This window comes from Ornithodoros turicata, chromosome 1, assembly GCF_037126465.1.
Source record: "Ornithodoros turicata isolate Travis chromosome 1, ASM3712646v1, whole genome shotgun sequence".
NCBI classification, from domain to species: Eukaryota; Metazoa; Arthropoda; class Arachnida; order Ixodida; family Argasidae; genus Ornithodoros; species Ornithodoros turicata.
Genome location: NC_088201.1, coordinates 8,132,477 through 8,154,595, shown reverse-complemented (window position 1 = coordinate 8,154,595; position 22,119 = coordinate 8,132,477). Strand labels below are relative to the sequence as shown.

Here is a 22,119-nt window from a genome sequence, read left to right as displayed (position 1 = left end):
ATTTCCTTGCCACATATATAACACCCTTTTGGAGAGTACAATTACGCTCAAAAGGGTGTCTCCTCACTCCCTCAAGGGAGTAGCATAACACCTTCTCCCTGACGGGAAGTAATATTACTCTCCAGTAGGGAGAAAGGTGTTATGCTACTCTCTTGAGCGAGTGAGGAGACACCCTTTTGAGCGTAATTGTACTCTCCAAAAGGGTGTTATATATGTGGCAAAAAAAGGAGTTAAAGTACACCCTTTTTTTAAGAGTGCACGACAGGCGCGGTTGAAAGCTGCGGCTTCGGTTTGATAATGTGAACTGAAGTTTCCTATTTTTTAGGAACGTTGTGATCTGCTACCGTTGCATAACCAGGCAAAGCAGATCGATAAGTGGTGGGTACAATAAGGTCATTTGTCAGGTCATTGGGGTAATTTTATCGGAATCTATCGCACTTCAAGGAACGTATTCGACGAGCACCTTCGGTGTATCACGGCAAAATGACAACTCTAACGACAAATTAATGAAGTCATGATGAATGAGGAAATTTGTCGCCTAATTTGTGGCCCGCTTCCTCGGGCCACACAGGGTAGGTATGTGTGACATGAAATGATGAGGTGATGGGTGAATCATGACCCAATCCCTTTGTAGGACATCAAGTTTCGTACGCCGTGTGATATCCAGTGCACTGACTCAAACGGTCACTGCATGGACCCTTCACGACCAGGTTAAGTCGTTGCACAACGCGTAAAAGCGAAAAACAGCACAGACCCTATTTGCATCGAAAAAGGACCTCCGTGATGGGAGTCGAGAGTTAGCAGCTCGTTTCCTTTTTCCACAGCCTCCGACCAACCGGGGCTACTTTCCTAAGTCGACCAGTTTCTTAAATATGGTTACCGAATATACCCTTCCACTTTCCTTCTAAAGGTTTGGGTGCTGGTTTTGTTCTTGCGCACTCAAACCAACCCGTCCCACCAATTGCAGCTGGTGATGGATGGCTTAAGAAAGCAAAAGAGGAGAGCGAGTCCAACCACTTCTGACATAGTCCTCTTATGAACAAAACGCCGTTGTGCTACTTAAGCGTGCCAGGAGCTGTACGTAAAATGGTTCTCCCAGCGAATTCCTTCCCGGCAGACAAGGTCCGCACATTATGTCTTCGGCTATGATCGAAGGACGCACGGAAGAAGAAACGCTTCGTGCTCACAATGGAAACTGGTAGAAAATGATTGGCCGCAAGATACGAAGAAGAAGAAAACATTCCCCGATAATCGCATTAGGTAGATAGATAGCTGAGTGAAGTTTCTTCTTGCGGTGAATAGGAATCTCTATGATGGATTACACTAGCAACCACGCGCCTGCCTATTCATTGTCATCTCTGCATCCTTTGCTACACATATTGCCTCGCACCGGTTCGTCCCCTCCATTCCCCGCATCGAACCGTCCGTTTTCACGCTTATGCGATCGCCGGAGACGTGTCCCTGTGACAGGCTGTGATTGCCTTGGGGATTTGATTGATTGAGTGATTGAGGTTTAATGTTGTACAGCAGCCACCGGCGCGGCACAAACAGGTTATATACCGCGTCAAAAACGCGTATAGGATTATGCACGTCGAAAGTGATACAATCTGAGCCTGGAAATCTCTCGTCTCAATCTCAAATCTCAACCGTAGAAAAGTTGGGTATCTGCTTCCGCACCTTGTTCTTGGTGCTGAATGATATGCGTGCATTAGGATCAATGAATTTCGTAACGTGCGCACGTGGATAGGGTAATCTTTTTTTTTAGTATATTAGTTGTTTATTATTTATTTTACTTATTTATTGATACTGCCAGACCATCAGGGCCGAAGCAGGTGATGGACAACAATTATGCACTCTAGGGTGATCAACTGGGCAAGTTTGATATGATGGTAGTCTAGCTCCTTGTCCTGTTCTCTCCTTCTATCTGTCCTTGTTGCATAATTCACTTGCGAGTGCTAGACTTTTCCCATTTTTGCCTCCTAGTACATTATGCAAGAATTATATATTCACGATATACAGGATGAAGCACTGATCTAGGTACAAACCGAAACACAATATATATACACAGCATACGCAGAACAAAGTTCATGTCTGGGTCACGCAATACAATTTAGACAGCATTCTTACTTTAACACGCAACACAAGCGGATACCAAACTAGAACTATAACGAAGCAAAAACTATACTACTGAAAAAGCAGATGAAACTATTTGATGTGTTCTGTCACAGCAGGTACAAAATTATCAACAGGAGTGGATATAACTATTTGTTGTGGAAGTCTGTTCCAGTCCTCAATCGAACTTCACATATAGGTACAAGGTATTCCGAAAAGGTATAAATAGTTTATACCTTAGTGGAGGTCTAGGATTTATACTCCTTTGGTACACAAACTTCTAACCCACGATGAAAGATGAAAATCACTGAAAAGGTTAGCCAGCTGTAGGACTCGAACCCACATCTTCTGGATTATCGGTCCAGGGCTCTAACCTAACACGCCTCCTCAGCGACTTCCAGGGTGAGTCATCTGAAGGGACCCAGGCAGCACAATGTACTGAAAGTCGAGTGCAGTAGGGGTGGACGGGTAGGTGGAAGGCGTTGGACAGACTCCTGAATCTAAGAACATTGATAAGACACATACCGTCCACCCCTATTGAACTAGACTTTCAGTACATTGTGCTGCTTGGGGGCAAACCAGCCGCTCTCTCACTCATCCTCCTTTCACTCTTGCTCACTCATACACACATTCATACGACGGGATCGACGCAGGCGGCAACTGTTGAACATGAAAGAACTGATGTTCTGAGGCTGGAACAACATAGAAGGGACAAATACATACAAAGCCTCAAGCCTCATTTGAGGCTTTGTATGTATTTATTTATTTTTTTTATTTTTTATTTATTATTGCTTAGAAATGGTACGGTACAAGTACATAGAAAATTGGGCTGAGAGGGCAAGCCCTGTCGAACAGCCCAGGAAGAAACATGGGTACATAACAATGTTACATGAGTCTTGTGAGGATTGTTCAGAAAAAAAAAAAAAAAGGATGGAGGTTGAGCAGCAGACGAAAAATGGAAATACGTGTAATTGTGGTAATAACAAAGCAGTAAAACTGAAAGCAAAGTGTAAGTACATACGTCATTCAGCAAAAGAGAGTTAATACCTATAAAATAAGCTATTTGTACCCAAAAAGAAAATAAACAAGGTGACACAATATGAAATGCACGAAATCTCAAGTGCAAAAAATCAAATGATAAGAGAAAGTTCATACATGTGAGAAAACAAACAAACAAACAGGAACAAAGCATTTGTAGCCGAGAAACAAACTGTCAAACAAAACACGGTTTATGTCATATGAAGAAAATGGTTCCTAACGGCGTGTTTGAACTTCCCGGATTTTTGTTCCTTTTATGTTGTTCCAGCCTGAGAACATCAGTTCTTTCATGTTCTAATCCAGTTTCCGACAAATTTTTAGAGGAGGGAACTAGAAAAATCACCTTTGGAGGGACGAAAAGCAAAGGGGAAAAAAGACACTCGTATACACACTGTAAACACGCGCAAACGCACATGGGTGCGGAGTAGAAAGCAAAGCTCGTGCACATTACTCCCCATGTAAAGAATCAAGACGAAAGAAAAGTGTCAAGGGACATGACCGCTCTGAATGTTTCGTAGTGCGTAGTCATCAAGTATCGCGATATAGATATCTACAGGGCAACAAATACTGTCGTATTAAATTTTCCTACAACAACAAATACTGATATACCGCTGGTGACTTGACAAACTGTGGAGCAGGCTTCTCATGGCAGGCGACTCTAAGGGTGAGGACGTCTAGATTTAATCACTGCAGGTACACAGATATTATGCAGCCATAAACCCACCATGTGGATTCAAATGCTACTGTACCGATGCCTTTGTTTCTTAATTAAATATCCGTTTAACTTAGCTGATACCGTCTCAAGAAAAAAAAATAATGATGATGTGATAAGTCGAGATGAGTGCGGGTATGAAAATTCGTACCCGCAACCGCACCCGCGGAAGCAGGACCCGCATCCACACCCGCAGCAATGTCATTGATGTAACCCGCATCCGCACGTCCCGACCCGTTCCCGCATACCCGCAAACGTATCCGCAGCCCAATGCGTATACGCAGGTTTAAGTTTCAAGCACGAAATTATTTGTTGATGCTACTGGGGACACTGTCCGTTAGCGAGCCGCTTTTCCAACGCGTCAGACGCTGGGGCGACTGCTGGCGTGGTTGTCAGCTCACTAACTATAGAAGCGTACCAGTCGTGGTGTGGAAAGATTTAGCACCAAAATTAGCCCCATGTGGCAAGCATAGTCAAAGACTGACAACTTTATTTCGAGATGATGAATGGTGAGTTTCATCGCCAGGGACGGTACTCTACCCCATTCTTCATTGCGCACACTAACCAACCTTCCCGAACCACATTCTCCGGGTCTCTTATATACCTCCGTCACACGGGGAAACTGAATGTGCCACACGAGTACGCAGAATGACATTACGTGCGACTGACATTCGCCCAGCTAATAAGTTCGAGGAATTCATTTGCTCTTCCCCCTCGCACGAACTGCGTACCCTGGACGGCAAAGAGAGAAACAACAAGGAGAACGACAGAAATTTCCAGTCATTAATTTTTGTGAAAATGGTGACATCCTTTTTTTCTCTCTCAAAGAGTAAGCATACAACGCGGTGTCAGTAAATGGCAATGCTGTCATCTCACACACCACGGAAGGTCTGGATAAGGAACGCCTTGGAAAGCAGTTTGGGCCAAATGTTCGGAATGAATCGGGTCGTGCACCAAAAGCCGACGAGCTGGCTTTGCGCCTGCGGGTATTGCGGGAATACCCGCGTAATCCGCGAAGGCAGTGCGGGTCTACCCGCACCTTACCCGCAACCCGCGATTACAGGGAAATTTATACCCGCGAAAAACAAACTTGCGCGTGTACCCGCAGGTATACCCCCGGGTGTACCCGCGGGTACCCGCACCCGCACTCATCTTTAGTGATAAGCACGTTGCGGAAGTAAAGGTATAAAAAAAAGCATAAAGGTATAAAAGCGCAGAAGGTATAAACAGCCTCACCTATACCGTGAGAGGTATGGCCTCGGTGATCTATACCTGGTACCGGGTATAAACGCGTGGTGATGAGGTGTAAATATGGTACGTTAGCCCTCCTTTACATCTCTTTCATACCCTTGAGAAGGGTTGGAGGTATAAATCGGGAATTTGTACCTCTTCTATACCCTCCAAAGGTATACATCTGAAACAGAAGGTATAAAAGAGGTATAAGAGCCTTTTTTTTTTTTTCTAACAGTGTTCGACGTCCCTCAGGGTGAAGCACAAATTGGCGCAAAAAATCCAAAATGGTGTCGAAGTGTGTCATACTTTTCATTGCCGTGCCTTTAACTGGCATTTTGTTGGACGCGACATTATGTTCCTGAGCGATTTGAATGCAGAAAAGTGAAAACGTTTCTCGCAGGTAACGTTTTCGACGTGTGAAATACAAATACAGTGGCAGCGGATGTACGGATATACTCAATATCCGCGCGGTTGTGGATGCGGATCTTACATGCGCGGGTACGGTGCGGGTGCGAATACTGTCAATTTTATCCGCGCTCACCTCTAATTATATCTTCTAGTCTCCAAGATTGCAATTACCCCTTACCGTAGTACCATAATACCCAGTAACATTGCAAAGAGACCTTAAGCTTCGCATATTAGTCCCAAGAGGGACTAATGGCTGTTGTAATACTTGTAAAAGCCCCCCCCCCCAAAAAAAAAAAGAAAAACTTGAATTACTCCTTGTTTTTTCGTAGAGTGTGCTCGAAAATCTTGGCACTCGGCGGGACGTATTGAACGTCCCTCGCGGCCAATGATGCCTCAAGCAGTACCATGCAAAAATTAGGTGACAGTTTCCTCGGCCCTGTTCGAACCCGTAACCCCGGATTAAGCGTCTACTGTCCACATTTCATACACGCTGTGGAACCGCCGTATAGTCTCTGGCACCGCTATAGGTATGTTAAACTTCGTGACGTTTGCTAAAACGTCGGCACTGAAAACGTATCATTCTCTTTTTTCCAGATTTTAAATACCAAAATATATTATGCGGATGATAATTACCTCTGCAGAGTCTTTTTTTTTTCTTTTCTAGCGCACTCTTTGTCGAGCACGGGTGACGTACTCTCAGCGCAGGAGCACAAACTAATTCCTCACTTCATTCCGTGTTCAAACATCAGCGCGCACGAATCATGCACTGTACACGTGGGAGAAAGCGATGATTTAATTCGAAAGAACGTATTTCGCCGTCTTTGCAACTAATATTTGCTCCTGCTGTAAGGGGGACGTTCAGGGCGACTTCTTTTCGAGACACTCACAAGGAAATAATGGATGAGCACGCCTCAGTAATCACCAATCATTTTGAATGCGCCGGGTACGAGGAGCGTTTAGCGATTGCTGTGCCATTTTTCCTCCATTGGCGCAATCTTGTGCAGCTTCTCGTAAAATCTGCATGGCTAGGAAAGCCTCACTGGATGCATTGTCTCCTATGGTGCTCAGAAGGTGTTGAACTGTTGATGAGGTGTCTTGCACTTGGCTCGATATCGGCGAATATTCATATTCGAGGGATATTCTTCGCGTATTAATACTGGTACCGTCAAGGCTATTCCAATGATGTTATAGTGCGAGCATAGGACAATGGGAACATGTACTGCTTACGTGTATTGTTTTGCGTATGTGATGGTGGTTGTGGTCTTCCGGCCATTACCCACTGATTTGCCTGCAGCTATGGGTAGTGTGTCTTGGGCCGACTTCATGAGTTATATAGCGCTAACATACCGCGAAGCGGCTATAGGCTATAACAGAAGTGTTACGTGTGGAACATACACAAATCATAAAGCAGGATTTGTGAGCACATTTGCAAAGACAAAGTACTTAACGTATGTTTTTTTCCACCATATCCAGTCATATTGAATATCATTCAACACACGCCTCGCTGGGAACAATGTCAACAATCAACGATAATCCTTTATCGATGCGACTCTCATTGACGCATTAGGCGTTACAGCTACTGTTAAAAATTTAAGCAACACAAAATCAATAGGCTCGGTTGGGGGGGGGGATATGTTTATTGAAATAAAGAGGGAGGAAAGGTTAGTCAGGCATAAGCCGACTTGCTATTCCTTCAATAAAAAAGAAAAGAAACACACACACACACACACACACACACACACACAAAGGCCTTAGAGGCTGGTCGAGAGGTTGGTGGTACGGAGAAAGCTCAAGAGGGTATAGTTGTAACCGCACCCTGGTTGTGCAGGACCGGGTCGAGCAGGGTGGCCAGAGTGACGTTAGGGTACCCAAGTTGTCGCAAGTGGCGTTGGAGGATGAGTCTTTGTGCCGGAGGTACCGGTTGCAGGATAGGAGGCAGTGCTTAATGCCGGTTTCCACACAACAAGTTGCGCAATTGGGGGAGTTCGTCTGGCGCATTTTATACAGGCGTGTGGGTGTCCGTGCAACATTCGTTCGAAGACGATGGAGGAGTGATTCTTCAGCTCTATTGCAACGGCAGGCAATAGTAAAGTCCTGCAGGGGGGGGGGGGGTCAATGAGACGTACGAAATGATGATATGAGGTAGAGTCCACTCGGAACTGCCGGGTACGGACACAGCGCCACCGGCGAACGTGCAGGCTCGGATGGAATATCCGTGCAACTATAAGTGAAACAAGTAATACACATTGTGTAATACGAACAACAACTGAGCAGAAAGTATCGTTTGTCCCTTTCGAGCCGGCGCCTGAATCCGAGCGACGAAAATCATTGCGCCAATTATCACCAACATAATTAACACTGCTTCAGTTAAGCAAGTGTTCACAATAAAATCGTATTGAGAATATAAAAAAAATCCAATTTTTTTGAAAAGAAGAAAATTAGCCCCCAAACACAGGCCAGAGGCACAATTGACGGTTTCCTAAAAGTTTTGTAAAATATTACTTCGTAGTCTCGAGCAGCTCATACCTGAACACTATGGTTTTCTAAAAGGGGAAATCTACCAGAATGGCCTTATTAGATACTATAGACGTTGTAAAACAGGATATCGAGAATACAATAAAGGAAATAATGCTCTGCTGATGTTATCTTGACACCCCCCAGTATTGAACAAATTGACCGGCCGTAGCTTTAGTAGGACGACTTATATCTCATTCCACCCAGAAAATAAACGCCCGTCTACGGGCAAGAAACAAGTACAACTTTGATACACAGCCATACATAATCGCACAAAATTCCTAGAACGTATTGTTGATCACAACTGATCATTGCAGAAGCACATCGAAATATATATTGTTCCTGTACACTTCTATTTAGACTAATACCGGCCTCGGTGGCTCAGTCGGGTTCGCCTTCTGATCCCGAGATCGCGGGTTCGAAGCCGGCCGAGGACGCCAGCAACTTGGTGGCAGGGTACAAGTTGCTTAGACACGCCGTCTTCCGCGAGGGGCGTTAAATACGGGGTGCCGTGTGATGAGCTTTCATCGCACGTTAAAGAACCCTCAGGTGGGCGAGAGCAATCTACAGACCGACCGCTGTGGCGTCGCTCATGATCTCAGTTGTTTCGCGACGTAAACACCCAATTATTATTATTATTTAGACTAATAGAATAGAATAGAAAAGGAATAGAAAGAAAAAAATGGAAACGTCTATTTAGACTACCCAACCTACTTCCCCTATAGCGTCAGTGTTAACGGACTACTATTCTTTCATTTCCAGAATATCATCATCAACAACAACTAGATAATGATGATGACATGGGGTGTTTCCAGAACATCATGTTGTGTTGTTACAACCCACTGGAAAACCAATGCAAATACACCACACATTACATTTACATGCAAGTCTAACATCGCACATACTCGAACTAGTTCTCGGGGCGTAGTTTCATTCATAACGTAATTGTAATGTTCATAACTTTATCATAAGTCAGCACTGTTATAAATGAGTCGCTCCATATTCTTTGAAAAAAAAATAAAAAATTGAAGTCCCCACACTACTTTCTAGCTATGGGACATCTTCATAATTTCATCTAGGTATGCATGAATAAAAAAAGAAAAAGACAGCCGCTACACGGACGACAGTGAAATTTGTCTACTTATTTAGCCTTTTATCTTTTTCGAGCACGTCGGTGCTGCTACTTTTATGGCTTGTCTGGATAGTCTGTCAGCGGAAACTACTCGAAAGCCTCGAAGAGCGCAAACCCTCAAATCCCTTAAATTTTTGAGTGCCAGTTTTTATCTCACTGAGTCGCAAACGCCTCTTCCTTTTAAAAGATGGTCGTGCTCATTTTCTTTTTAATGGTGCCAGCCAACAGCCTTTCAAGTGCAGGTCCTCTGCAAGAGCATGGCCAGGCCATGCCACGTTATGATCGCTAGCTCAGTTTCTGTTGTCTGCAAGTCTTTCTGAAACTCGACGCGCGGTTGTTGCCTGCTCCCAAAAGTATATCGTGTTTCATTACACAAGACGATGTTGCGCTGTGAACTGTCGTACATGTCACAACATATGAGCAGAAAGTATCGTTTGTCCCTTTCGAGCCGGCGCCTGAATCCGACCAACGAAAATCGTTGGACGAGGCCTCCATGACGTCACGGCAATAATGAAGGGGCTTGTGTGTTCTAGTGAGTGTTGCTCCAGCACTGCCACGAGCACATGTCAATGTCGTGAGCGAATGGTTACACCCATTCCGGGTGTAACTTTCCGTTGACGCCTCGGTACGCACGTAGCAACATATCGCGTGATAGTAACCGAAGCTTTTCGGTATATTTATCAGTATCCGCGGATGAAAACCAGATGTGAGACTTGTATTTCGCTTTTGTGTGTGTCGTTTCTTATCGTTGAGTGATGTGACACTCTCGGGTCAGAAACGACGCAAGGGTTTGGTACAGTTGCATCCGTCTTGGCATGACGTCACGTAAGCCACGCTCTAGTCACGGGTTTGCAGAAGAGCTGGGCCTCTGTAAACCGGCAACAAGGGATGAGATTAGCTTATGTATACGTCTATGATACGGTCAAGGTACGATGCCTATTGAAGTGTATCCAGCACTATACATTTGTCATATTTTTATGCATAGTCCCATTCGCATATTTCGCTATCCCCATAGGAGTTTATCAGTGTTTGTGCCTTCATGTGCTTGCATATTGTGACTCAGGTGATTATTCGCTTAATTTTACCTTTGCGTTTAGCCAATAAATTAACACATTCGTGTCACTTTCACAGCACGTTGCTAGTTCAGGGCATTTTTGTCGTAGAAATACGTGTAATAAAAATGTAATACCTGATATACACGTCTATAGCAACGTATTCATTCGAACCCCACAATAATGGACTAAAATGTGTCGATAATATTTTTTTCTCTCCTTGCTGATATAGCGACATTTTCAAATTAGGCTACAAAGGTCCCGTAAATGCATTCACCATTTTCAATGCCGGACGCGGCAACATTATATACCTCCTTGAACGATGTATACCTCGGAAACGACACTATATAGCACCTTCAATTTGTTCCTTTTTCGTCTTCGTTTTTATCGGTTAAAGGAGCGCGTCCCATTATCTTCGATGAGCAACTTAATTATCGCCACTTTAGTCCGTTAACTCAGCTTACACCCCGCCTCGTCGCCGGCGCCCCTTTACAGTTTCTATCTTGCGACGTGAGACGCCAAACCAGAACTGGGATCCATTGTTCACGACGTCCTTGTTGGGACGTCAATAGACTGCGGAGCAAGAATAAAACTGCTTCCTGATACGAGCTTCCCGAGCGCATTTTCAGTGCCGGAACGCTCATCAGGCCTCAAAAGTTTCATGTAGACGAGGTTTCCGGCGCGCCATCAGCCGCTCGACGTGCCCGGCCCTCCGGGAGTAACCGTTGAACCGCATATGGGTCTCAACTGTGGGAACGAGCCGCGATTATTGCCCATAAAGGAACGTAACAAGGGCGAAAGCATGATGCACGTAGTGGACGTTGCTTCCCATATATATAGGACAGCACCGTCATGAAATGACCGATCGTTGCGTGCTGTGGAGGCCGTATATATGCCGAACCCCGCTGAATATGAATGTTTGCAACGGGGTGTGGCATGGCGAATGCCGATGTCTCGTGCGTAGTCATATAGTTGCGTGCGCGTGATGAATGCGCTCCCGAACTCTTGGAGTTGGAGTTGGACGGACTAGAACTCTTCTATCACACTGGAACGATTTATTTCGCTTTCTGGAACGATTCGTCTAGGGACCAAGGCAACAACCTTTCAGTCACATCGAATAAAAGTGTGCTTTCTTTTGTTTGTTTGTTTTCTACTGCTTGAGCAAATACGTATTATTTAATTCATCGAATGCGACTCGATGTGGCTTTTACAGCTCCTGCAGTGGCGTTTCCGCTTGAGACAAGTTGACTTTCACAGATGCTGTCACTGCGGTGCTCTAGAAGACCTAGAGCACATTCTTCTTCATTGCCCACACTACCCACCTTCCCGAACCGCACTCTCCGTGTCTCTTAACCAGCTTGACTCTCCCTCTCTCTCTCTCTCTCTCTCTCTCTCTCTCTAAAAATTGCTTGGTCCCCGGCCAAATCCAGCCCACCAACGTTGTGCCCTCAAAGCTCTTTTCCCATTTTTAGACGCCGTAAGATTTCGAACCTTATTGTGAAGGGCCGGGTTCATTATTTTATTCCCCGCATCGCCATCAGCAATGGGGTAGAGCACCGCCCCTGGCGATGGAACTCCACATTCATTATCTTCAAAGAATAAAGTTTTGAATTTTTGAAAAATTTTGAAATTTCGGTACAGGCGAGCAAGACAACCTTGAAGATGTATGGATATATATAACCCAGTCTTGGGAAAAGTTACTTTGAAAAGTAACTAGTTATAGTTACAATTATACCCGAGCCAAAACGTAGTTAAGTTATAGCTACAGTTACATCGCTAAAATAGTAACTAGTTAAGTTACAGTTACTAGTTACAGTTACAAATTACAGTTACTTTCAGAAAATTGAGTAATGAATGAATTACACTTAAGGAGCAGCTGCTGCTCGAAGTTCGCATCACTGAGTTTGCTAATTGCGAAAATATCCCGGCCCACGCTGAAAAGCCGCTCAACTGGGGCGCTGGAGGGAATGCCGGTATTATATTTAACGAATATTCTTCTTATAGTTGGGAAATCATTCAGGGCAGCTAGGGTGCCTTCTTTCCACCTTTCGAATACCTCCGCCTCCTGTACTGTTCTTTGTCCAGTCTGGATTTTCGTTGTTTCTTTCGCGTGTAGAAGCTCAAGGCGGTTCATATGACACATACTTCTTTTCTGTGACAGCCTTGGCTGTGCAACGTTTATATTATTCAAAGATGGCAGTTCTTATTGTTTTGAGAGTAAGGAACTACAGCATAACCGCATAGGCGGTCAAAAGGTCGTTTAAAAGAGAAAGAGGAAAAGAGAAGACAAATGAAGTGTGAGGCGAGGTGGCTCTGAAATGGAAAATCTGCGATTTCGAAAAGCAGTAACCAGTTACTGTAACTAGTTACCCAGAAAAGTACCTATAGTTACAGTTCAAAGTTACATTTCCGTACCAGTAACTAGGTACAGTCAGTAGTTACATTTTTTGTAACCAGTTACTTGTAACTAAGTTACTTCCCAAGACTGATATAACCTTGAAACATATATTCATTACAATATGTGGAACTTGGCATAAAGCGTTATTATGACACAGTGCGCTACCATGCAGCCTGTCCGGTATGCTATTAAAAAAAAAACAGAGATACAAAAAATCTAACAAATACCATGCGGTAGTACCTTTCTGAATTCTTTCATGAATTGCGGGGTATCCACAACGTATGTGTGTAGCTGAAACTAAGCCTAAAGTCCCGTACAGCGTTAGACACGCGCGAGTAGCGTATTTCAGTAATCTTCCATAAACAATAAACGTCAAACTTTTTGAGCTATATATGCACCTCCTGCATGTACACACGCTACCTGGTTACAGCCAAATGCACTAAGCAGATTTATCGTTTTATTATTTTTTTACTTTCGTATTTATTTCCAAAGGGAAAGGGAGGTACAGCAAAAAAGCTGCAGAGGTATTTGAGAATATTAATTTCGGAATACTTTCTGCCAATAGACTCTTGTGTTTTCGGGTTTTACGTTTTTCGAAAATCGCGGTTGGTTTCAGGACCTGTAAAATCGGGCGATATCTGGCGGAAAGGCAGATTTTTATGTGACAATAAAAAAAAAGAAAAAGAAATAGCGCTTTTCGCATTTCGGATGAACATGAGACGTGAAGCAGCTGCGCACAATGTGCACAGCTTAGCGTTCCCTAGTGTCTTATTGGTGGATGAATTTTCGACCTAAGCGGGTTCGTTTTCGTGGCTTTTCGGCTTCTACCCAAATGTTGTAAGCCGAGTAGAAACGGGTCTTACCCGGTTCAACCTTAAAACAGAAGGCTGTATCTGCCAGTGATGGCCAGTAGTTAAACTACTAGTTAAACTACCAGATTGTAGTTAAAAAGTAGTTATCAACTACTTGCAGAAATGTAGTGGCAACTACTAGTGAAACTACTATTTCAAGTAGTTAACTACAGTAGTTAGGTTACTGAAGGCGCAAACTACTTCCGATTTTGCCGAAAGCTTTAAGGAACGACTGTGGTTCCGACTTTTACCTTGAGCTACTTGTTTGATGAGAACGGAGGTGCAGAGCAATTGTGTCGTGCATGTGTACTAAATCTTCACTTTTAATGCTTGTCCAGCAGTGTTGCGGATTTAACGAGTCAAATCGGATTTAAACCAAATCCATGTTTTTCGGAACACCGCAAATCAAATCCAAATCAAGTCCGGATTTAAACTTGAGGCGACAAATCAAGTCATTTTCAATCCGGATTTGTTTTTGGTGTACTAAATCAAATCCGGTTTTAAATCAGGATTCATCAAATTCGTCAACGAATCCGGGGGCTAAAGTTCCCGAAATAACTGTAGCATGCGGCCGACCATGTCTACAAGGTCGTACAATTACTGCATGCATTCGCTGGATAAGACCGTGACATGGTATAAACACCTATAAACCTCACCTGCAGCGAAGAGTATGAACAGCCAACATAGCGATGCCAAGGTTGACACTGACATTTTATTTTCGCGTGGAAATCGGAGTAACATATTTGTCAAATACGCTTACTCGGCACATATGATAAAGCCAACTGCCGGGAATTATGTTGTGTTAAATGTGACGGCAGAATGCACACCGCAGTTGTGTAATAACAAACTCAACAGTACATCCGCCCAACACTCGTAAGCGGTCTTATTCTCTCAGGTTCTTGTTTAGAAAGACCAGCTGCTCCAATGTAGCTGGCTGCAGCTTGTTTCTTTTCGCGGTCTTGATCAGGCTGGCTGCAGAGAGCACTCGTTCAACTGCTCCAGAACTTGCAGGTACCTCAAATGCATGTTTCGCTACTTCCGAAAGCAGCGGGTAGCGGGCCACTGCGGACATCCAATAGCAGAGAGGGGAAACAACACCATACTTTACTCTACACTCGCTTAAATAGAAGACTATTCCGTCGTTCGTTCTTGCGGTACGAGTTCTGCGGTGGCACCAAGTTGAGCATAAGCAAGCCACTATGAAAAAGGGAAACCAACATTCACATTCCTGTTCCTGGACACAAATGACCTCATACGACTGGTTCTCATGTGGACATTCAGTCACAGTTCAGAACCAATAAAACAGACAAAATACGTGTATGGTAGTCCTGTTCTCGAACGTACATTGCCTGAGCTCAGAGCACCAGTGGTGTGCTTTCTCCAATGCGTTCCATTTCTAAGAAATTATAGAAAGCTGTGATACCGTTGTGAATTAGACATCAAACTACCCATGTGATTATGTGTGAGAGTATTGCATGACGTACCTTTAGTGCTCGGAAGGGGAGATGGCTATAGGCCTTAGAGGTGGTCTGTCTTGAAGCAGTCTACAAACAGTGTCCGTAGACTGCTTCACGCAATAAAAAAAATCATGGGATTTCTTTTTAAACGAAACATAAGTTTTGGCGGGACATTGGGAACCGAGATGGCGGGATTCATGCAAGCCATCTCAAATCCAAACATTTTTTAGACCTTCTAATCATTAAGAGTTTCATGGCATCATGTGTAAACATATGTGAAATGCAATTCAGCCAAATGTCTTGTAAAAACGTAATTACAGAGACGGCCTCAGATACGACTGACAAAGAATCTGCCCGCCCATCGACGTCAAATTTCGCAGCAGTCAAATTCCAACCATTTTCCTTCAGGAGCTTGACCAAATACACATCCAATTCCGTCGAAAAAAAAAACGTGATTCAATCCAAATCCAAATCATGTGCCAAAATTGTGATTCAATCCAAATCCAAACCGTCGCCATATTTTCCTCGTAAACCAAATCCCAAATCAAATCCACCAGCCCTTTGATGGATTTAAGTCCGCAACACTGTTGTCCAGTGAAGCCTCATTTGCTGTGAAATAATTATGCAACTTAGTTTATCGCGTAGGCACAGAAAGAGTCCCGCCGCAAACTTTGTATTTGACGATCGTGGCAGTGGCTTGAGCCAAAGTTCATCATTGTTTGTGATTCATATTTAGGTGTCCAAGAACACTAGGGATTGGTGCTGATGGATAACGTTAAGTAGTTATAGATGTAGTTAAACTACATTGCAGTAGTTAAAGAAGTAGTTTTAACTACTCCCCTGAAAAGTAGTTGAACTACTAGTTAAACTACTCAATCACGAAGTAGTTAGTAGTTATAGTTAAACTACTGTAGAAGTAGTTAGTGGCCATCACTGGTATCTGCAAAGCACCAGTGTTCTAAAAGGACAACGCTACCACGGCAGTACCCAGTTCCCCATAGTGAACATGAGATTACTCCTGAATGATGAAAGAGGCACGATCGCACTTGAGGCTTTGTACGTATTTGTCCTTTCTGTGTGTTCCAGCCTCAGAACATCAATTGTCTCATGTTCGTGAGATTACTCGCCTACATTTCGCGGTATTTGTGTACTTCGTGACAAAATTTCGGTAATTTACTTTTTTTAATCGATTCTTTCTCATGCACTTTTGCGGCAACTCCTTTTGGAACCTCGTTATTTGCCATTCTCCGAATTGCGTCCCTCGTTTCTTTCCTGAAATAACGTTTTGCTTACCACTTTGCAGGCCAATACATCTTCTTTATAAAAGAGAGAGAGAGTATATAAGGCGGTGTACTTTAAAGCCCCATCCGTCTCACTTTGTCCGCATCATCAAGAGAACAAATCGGAAGTGGATGTATGAGCAAACGCTGCTTTTCCCCCGTCGAGGCCCTTATCTCCAATCTGTTCCAACATGCTTCTCTTCGGGCATTTACCCAGTATGGAGCGAGGCCATGATTTTCCACTGCAGTAAATCCTTCCTCCTCACTTCTTTTTCTTGTTTGTACGCGTTCGCCTTATTTCCTGTAGTTCATTACTCGAAGTAATCTAAACAATGCTTACTTTGTAGAAAGCCATTTTCGGAGTAGTTAAGAATCTCATTCGAAGCACACGTTTCCCAGGGGTATCGTTCGAATTGCGCTGAGCAGAGTCCAGCCACGTCTGCCGGCAGACTTTGAACGATTGCTGATTGAGACCTGGGATCTCGTCTGGCCAGGAATAATATTTATCCTCGTGTAGTTGCTACTTTCGGAACTCTGAATTGCAACGAAAAGAAAACATATTAATGCCTCACAAGAGGTACCGCGGTTTCGAGTTCAGTCTGAAGCCCATTTTGTTCCGAGTGACTTTTTACAGTGTGTGGATGATGGTTTTTGCACAAAACACTGTTCAACCTGCCAGCAAGGCTACAAACTACAATCCCAATTTTTTTTCTTTCAATCATCATCATCATCATCAAGAGATGTTCCGCCGCATTTGAAAGCAAAAAACAAGGAAAAAGTGGAATACATAGGGTGCCACCCCCGAGAACTTTGCGAAAAGAATAAGGTCTCGTGTCGCGGGAAAAACAATATTGTATTTCAGAAAAAAATACGCGTGTGGTTTAAGTTCAGGTTCTGTCAAGATTTTGTAAATCACACAAAAGAAAAACACTGGAGACTTCCTAAAATTTAATAAGGTACAAGCTTTCGCGCAGAGCCAACCACGAAAACCACATAGCGACCCCAAGTCCAAGTCCTTCTGAGAACCTTTCCATGTACTACTGGCAATTCTTTAAACCACAGTTTCTACGAAGTCATGGAGGAAGTGGGTATGCTGTTGAAAAAAAAAAAACTTATTTTATGATGATGAATGTGGAGTTTCATCGCCAGCGGTGATACTCTACCTCATTGCTGGTGGTGATGTGTGGAATGAGCCCCTTCATAATAAGGATCAAAGCCCGATTGTGTCCAGAAAGGTCAAAAGAGCTTTGAGCGCAGAGCGTTCGTGGGCTGGATTCGGCCAGGGACCAAGCAATTTCGAGAGGGAGAAGGGGCAAGAGTCCAGCTGACACCCGGAGATTGCGGTTCGGGAAGGTTGGCAGTGTGGGCAATGAAGACGAAAGTGCTCCAGATCCTCTAGAGCACCGCAGTGACAACATCTGGGAGAGTCAACTTGTCTCAAGCGGTACACTGTAAACTTTTTCCCACCTTTAAAGGTGTGCGCTATGCACATTCAATCTGGTTGCGTAACATTGCATCTCCAGTATGATATTTTACAAAATTTGGAAAGCATTACTAAAGATCAAGTGTCAGTGCAAATCTTGCGTTCATTATGTCTTGGATATCGTCGGTACGAGCTAATGCATATATGCATCGCTGTCGATAATCGAGCACGCGCAAGTGTCTACAATACTGTTGAACAATGTTGAGATGTTGCAAGACTAAATTTTTGGAGGACAGTCAACACTCGAGTAAAAAAAATTTGTGCGAAACCATGCTCCATTATGATGTTACCAAAATTACACCTAAAAAGGCGTGCGCCATGCACGCTATTACACCTTTAAAGGTGTGAAAAGATTTAGAGTGATAGCGCCACTGTGCTGTAAAAGCCACATCGTGTCGCATTCGATGAATTAACGCAGCGTCTTGACGAGAGGCGTTTCGTGGCATGCGAACAGCGAGCGTTGGATCAACTCTGCTCAGCATAGATGGGGGGAGAATGTCGGTTGACCATTGGCGGGAAGGCAGGGGTGTCACGACGCATCGCAGAATGGAACGACGGTCTCTCCTCAGCGGTGCAATACTGGTCCGCTTCCGCTACAAGAGAGCTGCTTCTGTGGCGCTGTCGACCTGCTCGTTCCCCCCGCAGCCACAATGGGCTGGAACGCGCTGGAGAACCAGCCTGTGGCCTGCTTCGTACACAGGGTGGTAAGCCATTAACACATCCGTGACTAGGGGTGCGGATGAGCCTCGTATGCCGGAATTTTCAATAGCTTGCAGTGCAGATTTTGAGTTAGTGAAGACTGCCCATTCCCGCGGTGTAAAATCAACGATGCGCTGCAGAAAAGGATGGCATAGAGTTCCGCAGCGGTTGAGCAGGTTGGATACGAAAGGCGTCGTCCTTGCACTACTCCCTCCGATTGGATGACGAAGGCCGAGGCGGACTTGCCGTTTCTGGATGCGCCATCTATCTGTGTATGCTGCTGTAGACGTAGAAAACTTCTCATCTACCAGAGCATAAAAATGGGCTCGAAGGACTTGAAAGGGAACCTGATCTCTTCTTTCCAGAAGGTTCGGAAGGCTTACGAAGGCCAGTGGTACCGGTAGAGACCAGGTGGCTTCCGGCGATGTGTCGTTCTCTACAAAGCCTGTGAGTCTTTGGCGTGTCCTCTGCACTACTCGACAGAAGTCGCTTTCAGGGCGGTATCGAATTTTCCTGGGGAGCGGGTGAAGGGGAATGTCAGCACGCAAACGTGGGAAGTGCCGAGCCGTTTCACGTTCACGTAGAACGTCATCCGAGAGTTCACCAGCTTCAGCCAGGAAAATCGAGGTTGGTTAGCAGGCGTACCTTCGCACCTCCACCAACTGTTTGGCGGCAAAGCAGCGATGAAGACAGCGGAGGAAGGCTTCTTCGTGCACGGGAAACAGGCCCGTGTCTCTCCGGCGTCTTTACAATATGTTGTTCCGGAGATAAATGCTCATCGACTGGCACAAAAAGACCTCCGCTTTTCTCATCGGTGGCTAATGAATATGTATAGCATTGGGGTGTTAAATCGAGCAAGCTGAATGTGCGAACATCGACGCTTGTCTTGATTAGGAGGCTGCAAGATGCTCTAAGCGACGAGGAAGTGGGCCTCAATAAAGTAGCAGCGGTGATATGTTTCTCAATAATGGTACAGACCGCATCCCGTTGCCAATCGAGCATGAAAGCGATGTCCTCCTTCTACTCTCTTCTGTTTGTGCGGGGGCAATGCACACCAAAGTACGAATGTTTCACATTGCGCAGCTTTGTAGATGTGAAAGCTTCAAAGTAATCCTTCTACTTGCGCTCCGGAGCAGTCGCAGGGGATTTTAGCAAAGAATGTTCAAACTAGTACCATCCCCCCTTTTTTTCCTGCTAACACTGCTGCTGTTGAAAGTGCTGTTACTGTGTTTGAAGACTCCTCACTTACTTTAACTGCATGTCAGCATTACTTTTAAATGTCTCACCTTTGTTTCTGATCCCTGTAGGATGCAGCATACTTTAATATAGTCAAATGACTCGATGAAATCGAGTGTTCTAACATACTACATACCAAAGTGGTCAGTATCCCAAATGAGTGAAAGGAAAAAAAAAGGAAGAGAGACTATTGGAGGGAAGCGCTAAAAACGGGGCAACGTATGAGAGCGTTGTTGTCGTACTCGGGCCCTGTGCGAATAGTTGGACGATGAACGTGTTTCCTTGAGCGGTGGGATTTTTGACTGGGAAGGGGCAGACCCCCCCCCCCCCCCAATCTGTGTAATTTGGCCTGACCTAACCTAACTTAGTTGCGCCATCTTAACCCAACCCAACGCCCATACCTTTCCAACATGACAACCTCCGAATCTGTTTGGCTTAGCACGGCCGTGTTTCTCCTTCTGTAGAAGCGCTTCACATGTTGTTGCTCAAATGCACATAAAAAAGTTCTAGGCCACACAATTTTATAATTCTTCTATTTTTACGTTCGGTATATGACCTTCTTTCACTTGTATGCAATATTTCCCTTCCAAGCGCTTTTTCACTAATTCTTAAAATCCAGTGGTCCCGGTACGGAACTACACCCAAAATATGTGTCGACACATTCAATTCTTATCACAAATAGGCGTGCGACCCAAACCCGGTCTAACAAATATGCGTAAAATGGCAACGTGAGTCCGAATATGTTGCGGCAGGACGGCGTTTTTTCCGTGGGCTACGAAGCGTGGTTGCGACCTTGAACGGAGAGAATGGCCCTCGTCACGTAAAAGATGAGCTCCAATGCGTCTGTAAGAAGGAAACCCCTGCTACTCCTCTGACCTCCAGTTTATGATGCATTAGCCCTTCTCGACTGTACTGGCGGCCGCGAAACTGCATATCAAACATATGGTTGAATGATGTCTCCTCCACTTATAAAACAGCAGGCTATGGCTCGCTATGTAGGATGGTCGTTGAGGCGGTCAAACGTGTTCGTGGGGCACTGGTCAAGGTATACATAGTGTATACGTCAGGATTTGACGTAGAATTTGTCCTAAAATGAGGGTGCTTCGCAGTACATTGTCGACGTGTGACCGAGCTCCGTGTCGTTATGCATATACACACATCGGGTTTGTCCGTTTGAAATGGCCCATCCAATCCAAAGTAACAGAAAACAAGAAAAACAGAAACTAAAGATGCATTACTATATATCACATAGAAAGACACCATCTGAGAATTTCACTGGCTGTGTTGTCTACGACCTTTCTTGAGTCATCTGAATGTTAGCAGAGTTTCGTATGAAGTCGCCCCAGGACGCACGATTCGCAGATAAGAGATTGATAAGATAAGCATATACCTTGCTATAGCAAGGTTGCTAAAGTCGATGTCACAGGAAAGTGAGCTCTCGTTCGATCCCTGCAAATGCCCATAACTCTTTTTCTATATACCTGGTGTACGCCAGCCGTCGCGGGGGGTCAAGCACGTAAAATACATACTGCTTTTTTCATATCACGCTTATAGGCACCTGGAGGTACTTCATGTGAAGCAAACACTGTAAAAGAATGCTACCATTAATATGCATTCCTTCCTTCGTCCAGGTTCTGCGCAGCGCCGATATAAATGACTGTGCGATCGATCTGGAGCCCTGGCGGATATATTGCGCACATCTAAATCCTGCACGTACTCGTAATTACATTGCTGGATGCACGGAATCGTGTTCGAATTAACGACTGTCTGAGTCACAAATTATTTCGGGCGCGTTATGAGGATTCTCGTGGTTCGCTGACAAATCCAGATTTCCATGCAATCCAGCAGCAGATTGCTGGCTTATCCGGGATTCGGTTAAAACTGAATGCTGGCTCGCCGGAAGATTTGCGGACATGTCGACGCAAGGGGTGCTACGAAAGGGAATGCGATGCAACTGTACGAAAGCGGGGTATAGTTGGTAGACAGACATATTGGTAGACAGACAGACAGATGCGATACAGTCGATGCTTTTGCCTTTCATTTACTTTGGCGCATTGTTGAATAAGCGAGCAAGCTTTGAGTCGAGTTCGGAGGCAATTTTTCGGTGCTTATCAGCATTTCGTAGCTTAAGCACTTCGGCGCTTAAGAACGGATGAACGGACTCTGGGTATGTCAGATAATAAGACACTTTTTATTCGTGTTAACTCTCATAACTTTTGCATTGCGAAACAATGCCAAAGGAGCAGATCGGCTTTTTTAAAGCGTATGCCGAGCCTTTCGAAACAGGACAGCTTGTTTCATAAAAGCAGCTATATAAAACAGGAATAGAATGATAAAACCAAGCTTTCACAAGCTTGGAAATGCGGATTCACCCAACTGTTTTACCTGTGGGACTGTTGAGGACACTGAACATATCTTATTATCCTGTCCACGGTATCAGCAGCACAGACAATCTCTACAAGCTTCCTTGGCTCGGCTGGGTGGCAGACCATTTGATGTCGTTAAGGTTCTGGG

The 22,119-nt window shown here is 44.5% G+C and overlaps 1 protein-coding gene across 3 annotated transcripts in view; it reads right to left on the bottom strand.

Annotated features, from left to right (window-relative positions):
* The window catches only part of LOC135377431 (octopamine receptor beta-2R-like), a 398,704-nt gene that overhangs the window by 248,729 nt on the left and 127,856 nt on the right, over window positions 1–22,119 (bottom strand). The window lies entirely within an intron of this gene.